Genomic DNA, 8,691 nt, shown 5'->3' with positions numbered 1-8,691 from the left:
TTTGTTGTCAATTTAAACGTAGGTCAGTAATAATTTGATATCAATACTCCTACAAAATAAAATTATCTTAATATTACTAGGTGAATGAATATTATAGTTGTTATGGCTTTATCTTAACCCCAAATTTGATTTGTATTAGGTGTAATTACTCGCAATTGAATGTGAGTTTGATCCTTAGAATAAATATTTGATTAATTAGTTGATTTTAAGTTCTATAAAAAAAATTCTAGAAACATAGTCATAGTTGAGTTTATCAAAATCAAAATTGTGTTGATTTTAAGTTTGACTATAATATAATTGATTAAAATATTTATAGTTATTGTATATTTAAAATTATAAAATATTAAAAGAAAGACAAACTAAAAGTAATTTTTTTATAATTACAAAATGAAAATTAGATCTAAATAAAGTGTGGTTTTAGAGCAACCAAATTCTTAAGTTTATATGACTTTGCTCAAATTTTCTTTCAAATATGGGAAGAAGATTTGACTTATCTTGAAAATATTTTGAATAAAGAATGCAACCAAATTGTATTTAAAAATTTGTATAAAAAAATAGAAACAAAAAATAAACTCTAAATTAAAAATAAACTGTAAAAACTAAAATATTAAAAAGAAATCATAAAATAATATGATTATACATCCAATGTATACAAACCATAAATTTGTTGCAATGATAAAAATATTAAAGCAGTTTCAAATATTTTTAAATTGTGATTTTTATATGTACCATTAAATTTAAAATATAATTTACAACTAACTAAAAAAGAGTATTCAAAAAATTACCAAATCAATATACACTATATAAAAAAAAATATATTCCAATAAAATAAAATATACTACATTCTAATTGATGCAAGCAATTGTTTTTAAATCACAAATTAAAACTTAAAATATAAAATGATTGCAATAAAACCAATCTAAGAGCAAATACTAATAATAACCAATTTATAAATGCAATAGAGAATCCTACCGAATTCCCACAGCTTGTGGTTACTCAACACCTTAATATATTTCATTATTTAAACAAAAGCATATTCTAGCCAAATATTTCACGATGTCATAAAGACCTTTTATATCACGCTTTTGACTTTTTCAATGCCAAAAAAGTGTGAAAATTTAATTTTTAGTCACTCAACCTTCCAGTTGTACACAAAAAGTCAATGTACTTCTTTAGTCCTAACATCAAATTCCAACTTCCTTTTTCGTGGGGAGTTGTTGAGAATTTAACCCCACTAAATTAAATTAAATTTCACAATACTTAAGTCTTCAAAAAAATTAATGCATTCTTAAAAATAATATTGTTTTTATTGTTTAGTTAATACAAAAATCTTTTTAAAATTTATAAATTTAGCTGTTTGGCTTCCTTCAATTTGTTATTATAAGTTGAATTGTGCATGAAATTTGTCCATTTGTTTGTTAAAGTGTTAGATAATATTTAAGTATAAAATTTTATTTTGTGACATATTTTCTAATTTTTTCATAGTTTTTGGATCTCACTTAAATTCTTTCTCATAGATCAAAAGGCGTAAATTTTTAAGTATGACCAATTAGCTTCTACACAAATTCTTTAGATCTTTTGATATCTTTCAGTAACATACTTATGAGGAACTTTTGTATAAAAGAATATCATGTCTCATAATTGTTGTCTCTATCTCTAGATTTAAATGCGGTTGCAACCCAAAATTTCCATGGACAATGGTTATGCATGGATCTTGCAATGTGTGTAACGAATTTATATTTAATAAGTTAATGTCTATATGATGAATATTAAATACCATTTCAAGGAGGCTTCTATCCACTAGATTGTCACCATCTAAACTAGGGCAAATTACTAGCATTTACATGTTATCCTTAATCCATGATTTGAAATTCTAATTTGATAAGAAGTATTATCTTTGGGTACCCTATTATCAAATATGTTTTTTGCAACAAAACTTAGTTTGGAACCTCTATCGACTTCCTCATAATCACTAGCAATTGTGTCTAGATAAAAGAACACAATTCTAAATTCTACAGGTGCTACAAAACTCAGTTTATGATCAATATTTTGCTTAGTAAAGAACAATATTTCTTCTTACATGTCATTGTTAACAATTACTTTTTACTTTTATTGTAATTATGTGCATAAACCACGATAACTTTGAATCTTCATAAGAGAAAAATATGCAAAACAAATATTCGCAATCTACAATAGAATAAAATAACAAAAGATATTACAAAGTGATATCTTATGTACCCTAGAAAAATCTTAGAAAAAAAATCTAACCTCCAAAAGAACCCACACAACTCAATATATTATATTAAGAAACAAGATTATAATACACGTACACACTTGTCAAAAAATTATAATGCTAGGGTGGCTTTGTATTGTATTGTTTAGTTTAAACCTTTAGTCATATTCTATTGTATTCACTATGTGACATTTTTTTATAGCAAGTAGGGCATGCCATATTGTGCATAAGAAGAGTAGACATAGACTACGTGCATTGATATCCATTTCAAAGACATAAAGGTCATAAAATAGGAAGAGAAAGACTTTACAAAGGGAAATTACAAATAAATTCCTATGAACAAGAGTATTTGGGAACTCATTTCAAGCTTATGAGAAAAGACATCATTATGCCTTATAAGAAAGCTCTAAGGGATCTAAGAAGAAGAAAAATATACAATTTCAATTGCAAGCTATTCAAAAGAACATAAATATATGAGTAAGATTCAATAGACAATGTTCCCTTAGAAGCTCAATTGTGTAATGATTTTCTTTTGGAAAAAGTTAGTGTTGTTCAAAAGAGATTCTATTTATTCTTTTGAAGAAAATAATAGTAAAGAATTATAGTCCACAAGGTTAAATTGAATATGAAAGTTAATTGTAGTTTTTTGTTTTCATTATTGTTATATAAAATAGTTATAATACATTGAAAAAAGCATTCAATTTTATGGAATTTGAATATTGTGGTGCTTTTAAGTTTAGAATTTTATAGAATAATTTTTAGATGTGTAAATGTATAGATTAATATAATAGTCAATGGCATAAACGATTAAAATTCAAGTTTCTGATTTCTAAAGACTTGGTTCCTTTTTGCTAATAGTTGTTGTTAATTGTTGTTATAGTGTTGTTTCTGCATTATGATTTTTAATAGTTTTGCTATGTAAAGGGTTAGTGCCCTTGTTCTCACTGCTTTATTAATAAAAAACAGTTAAAATTCAAAACATAAAACTTCTAACTTATCAAGTTTTTTTTTGGAAGGAAGGTTCTCTACGATGCATGGGTATCATTTCCCGTTTCTTTACCATTGACACAAAAAAGTTATGTTATCTTTCTTTTTTATTATTATTTTCTCTGAAGAAATGTATTAAAGGTGGGAAAACCCCTCCTTTGCACTACAGGTTAAATTTAACTTATATTAATATAACTTGATGAATCCCCTTTTGAGGAGGTGATCAGTGAGGATGTGAGTTATTTCCTTCTTGGGAAGACATTTTTACCTCTAAAGATAATGCCTCTATCAAAAAAGTTATTGAGGTAGGAGGATAGAAATTTTTGAGAGATATGGAAAGATATCAATGATGAACAATGGAAACTAAGATAGGGGGAACTTTCATAAGGTTAATGAAACTTTGAATGGACTACAAAATAGGCTAGACAAGCTTGAGGAAATGGTTGCTAAGATCACATATATTATAGTTGTAATAAACGGTGGAACAATCTACAATATTGAAGACATATTATAATATGCTCATAAACATGGATAAATCCATGAATTAGATGGTGCAATTCGCTAAAAATATGATAAGGGAGGTTTTCTTAGGTATGTTTACCCTCCAAGCTGAAATCAACAAATGCAAGAAAATTCATCTAAGAGGAGGAAATCCTTTTCTCTAAAAAGAATTTGAGAGGGATTGAGGATCATCTCATGGCTAGTGCTACCAATTGGGATGAGGAAGTTACTAATTTAAACTTCAAAATGATAATAGTTAATCTTTTGATTTATTAAATAGAAAATTATGAGGAAGTTACTAATTTAATGAATGAGTTAACTTGTGAGAAGGTGTGATAATTAATAAACTAATAATAAGATGATTATGAATAATGAATAATGATAATGAGAGGAATTATTTTCTATTTCTATATTTTCCCCTCTTCAAGACAATGTTCAAAGTAATATTTTTTCAAAGAAAAGAAATGTAGCTAAGAATATCCAAATAGAAGAGATAAAGAAAGTGATGATAAACCCCATTTAGGTGAAAGAAGTAATGATAAACTAGTTGGTGGGATGAATGATGCCCCCTCAAGAGATTATCCATGCAGAGATTATCCATGCAAAAATTGCATGAGTGACGTCTTGAAAGAAGTGGTGTGAAGAAAAAATTAGATGAGAAATAAAAATCAATGGAAGAAAAATAAAGTGTTCTTTTTTTAAATAAAAAGACAAATGCAAGAAGTGTGATTATGAATAAAATAAGGATGCTATTTTTTTTATGATAATTAATTAAATGTTGGAGGAGAGAAACCTTTTATTTAATATAGCAATGGATGTTATGCTCTGGGGTATATAAGACCTAGGTAACAATGTATCCAGTGCATGGAGTAACTCACAAAAAATCAACAAATAAGAGGATTTATAGCACTCACTAGGCATTTTAAGCTCTTTGTGGGTCTATGATGAGATAACCAATAGAAATAAGGAATTCTCTACATATCACAAGGTACTTGACCTAGGTGGGTCTGGTGAGAAACCAACTAACAAATATGACAACAAAAATAATATAACTTGCCTCAATGTGTACCATTTAAATCCACCATGATAAATAATGATTGTGACGACCTTGAGTAGGCATAGCATGGGTCAAAATATAAGTCAAGGTGAATAAAAGAAATGAATAATCAACTATCAACTAACATTGCTCACAATATTACCTTTTGCTGAGGTGTGAAAATAAATAAAGAGATACCGATCAAAAAAAATAAAAATAAATAAAGAGATGAGTGAGGATAATGTCTCGTTTGGGAAAGGATATATTCCACTAATAAAAGTGATGGGTGAAAAGTAAAATTTCATGATTGAAAATTATTTGACAACTATATGTTATTGAGCACATGATTTTTATTTGTTTACTACTAATAGGATTTATTGTGGAAGGCATCATAATTTGTAAGTGAGCTAAAAGGTGTAAACCAAGAATAATTTCATACTAGGATGTAATCATTTGTCCCTAGTGTGTAATAATGAATAGGATGTGATGGATGGGAGCATAAACTAAGAAAGTGGAAAAGGATGAAGGGTGGATGAGGACCTAAAAGATAGAAGAGTCCATTTTATTACATGTATGAAACTTGCAAGTAATTCTTCACCATGGTAATTGTCCAAGGTGGCATTACAGGCGGTTTTCAAAGAAAATATTTTTTATCTTTTCTATTTTGATGTTTTTGGTTGTTAAAAAAGACACTTGTTTGCCAACTTTTCATCATGGTGACTACCCAAGGCACCATAAAAATGGTTTTTACTAAAGTAAAAAATTTCTCTTCTTTTTTTATGTATCTTTTATTGGAATATTCTCTAGATTAAGTATGGGAGCACTTGAGGTGCACAATATTGATAGGTTCATCAAATTCTTAGGCCTCAAGGGTAGCTAGCTAATATACTCCTAAACCATACTTGGAAATGGTGACATATGAGCCTAATTGGACGAGATTACTAATCTCAAACTCTTGAGCTTTGAGCTTCTTATTATAACTATGATGGAGGTGGTTCAATTTTGATTGAAGGTGATTGTGAATATTGAAGTGTCATTTATCTAGGAGTTCTAACTCACACAAGTAGTCAACCCAAAACTCCTTATTATCAATAAAGTTTCATAAGGATACATGCAAATATGAAAGTTTTATGTCTTGGTAAGATGGATTTAGAGCCAAAGATGAGAGAATCTAGAGTCACGCTAGTTGGTGTGTGTATGCTAGTGTGATATGCATAGAGGGTGGGATTAAATTATAGGTTAAAGTCAAGGACAACGTCATTGAATATAACTTTGAGGGTTTTTAAGAAAAAATTTGTATACACATCTACTTTTAACCATTAATTTACGGGTAATATGGGATGGGTCAATGGTGTTGGATGTGGAAGCACTCACAAAGAGTGTTGGCTTTATTATTTTTATATAATTTTTCATTATCAACAATGATGATGGAAGGGATACCATAATGATAGATAATATGGTGAAGGATGAGTTTAAAGATCTACTATACATTGGCACGGGTATGAGGAATATCTTTTGACCCATTTGGTGAAGTATTTAAGAATTTATATTATAAATTTATGACTATTGGAGGAAGATGGATGGATATCACCAATGAGATTGATTCCCCAATATGAAAATGGTCAAAGAGTATTGATGAGTTGGGAAACAGGTGATGGTTAATGAATCAAATCTTTATGGTGTTGCATACTAGATATTTCTTTATAAAATGGCATTTGTCTTGCCCAATGGTGGGCCAATAGTAGCTTATTCTCAAGAATATTTTTCTTAAGATAATATCACTACTCTCTAAATCATAAATGTCATATGGACAATTTTTAATGCAATAGAAGCCTCTTTTGAATTAAGAATCTAATTAAGGTACCATCAAATATCCTTTCCAGTGATCTTCTACCAAGTATGATAAAATGAGATGAGCGATGGATAAAATAATTATGTTATGTATGTCATAGGTTGGGTGGTAATATTTGATTGTAGAGGTAATTGTATACATCATGATACTAAGGGTTGTTGAGACAAAAAGTTTGCAAATGGTCTTTGATCTAGGGACATCATATGTAGCGACAAAAAGATTATTAACTAAGAATTCATAGTATTGATCATTTTATGACGTATCTAGAAGGGATCCAATTGTATTCATGGCATATTCTCCTTTTCTATTGACTTTGGGTGCCTACTCAAATTGAATGAAAGTAAAAATATTCCTTAAAAAATATCTAACATATATTTGTAGGAAATTATCTCATCATATTTGGTTTGATATAAATTATTTACTTGGTTGTTCAATGAGTTTTGAAAATCCATAAACTAGGAGATGTTGGATGTTCCATTGTATTGCTAAATTATGAAACTTTTGATCAAAGCCTCATGATTTACTATGTTATTTATACATGGAAAACCCTATCTAAATAAGCTGGGGATGAAACCACCTTAAGGGGTGACAAATTGAATCCTTGTTCCTAACCTTTTTTTGTATAAGAAACATCAAAATATAACCTCCAAGAAACTAAATCATTGAGACCCAATCTAAATAATTTGGGGATGAAACCACCTTGAGGGGTGACAAATTGAATCCTTGTTCCTAACCTTTTTTCGTATAAGAAACATCAAAATATAACCTCCAAGAAACTATATCATTGAGAGTGAGGATAAACTTGTGAATGACGTCTAGACTAAAGAACAAGTGTCTATTAATGGTTCTTCTACTAGTTGATCAAGCACGACCTATCCTTTTATTACCCTTTTGTCCACATATTGTATGTTAAATTCACTAAGAAACATGACCCATTTTTTCATAAAAAAATATGAGATGATTTGGATAGCAAATATGTAATGCCCCGCCAGGAAACCCTGAAGGGATAAAGCTAAAACACACAATTGGAGTGCAATAATTTTTTTTTTTAAGATAAACACAACATTAAGATACAACGAGATATAAAAGATTCAGATTACATAGCGGAAGACATCAACTAACACCTAAAGAGTTTCCCAACATGATTACTTAAATACACATTTCACTTAACACACTAGTAAATCCAATAAGTTGATTATCTTAAAAACGAGATCATTCTTAAACAAGGATAATTTTTTTCAGAAGATGGAAATATAAATCACAAGACAAGATTCATCCATTAAGATCTATTCATAATCCTCATTCAAGCTTTTCATTAAAATATAAGCCATGCATCTAATATTCTATCACACTAGAATTTCATCATAAACATATGAGATCTTCCATACACACTTAATTTCCTTAATTATGATTGAATATAATCCATTATCCTAAGCTACATTTTTTCATATTCCAATTTACTGCATTCAAGAAAGGACTGCATATAAGCATTTAAAGTTAAATTCCATCTTATCCACTTATACACTCTAACATAAGCTATTCATACATGATAAAGTTGAATAAGGGAAACATAAGAGAATAACATCACATAAGCCATAATGATCTCGGAGTTCACCCCTAAAGGGCTACATCTCTGGGTCTGCTCAACTGCAAGACCCCTCTGATAATTAATTAAGTTAAGAATACATGAGGTTCTCATAATTTACAATCCGGCCATCAAGGCGAAACATAATCAATATACAAATGACCGCATCGGTCAATAAATACATAAACGATCCCTGAAAAGGAAAGGATCTAGCTGAACATAATCAAATCTAATACAATGGTCCATTTGAACATTCCAAAACTGAGTCATCACCACCCAAGGTCTAACATGAAACCAGATACTCACAAGGGGATAAGCAATAGAACGACTCCACAAAAGTGCTCCTATCAAGACCATACATCAACACACACTAGCGAACGTAGGGACAAGTGTCATCACACAACCTAGTATGGCTACCCTGGCAGGTCTTCGTAGGTTCCGGCCCCATACACTGGGTTACCCTGGCAACCTAATCCGTACCTCCGGCCCATCCAAGC

Source organism: Cryptomeria japonica, chromosome 8 (genome assembly GCF_030272615.1).
Source record: "Cryptomeria japonica chromosome 8, Sugi_1.0, whole genome shotgun sequence".
Taxonomy (NCBI): domain Eukaryota; kingdom Viridiplantae; phylum Streptophyta; class Pinopsida; order Cupressales; family Cupressaceae; genus Cryptomeria; species Cryptomeria japonica.
The sequence above is the reverse complement of the archived record's forward strand: the minus strand, read 5'-3'. Positions refer to the sequence as shown.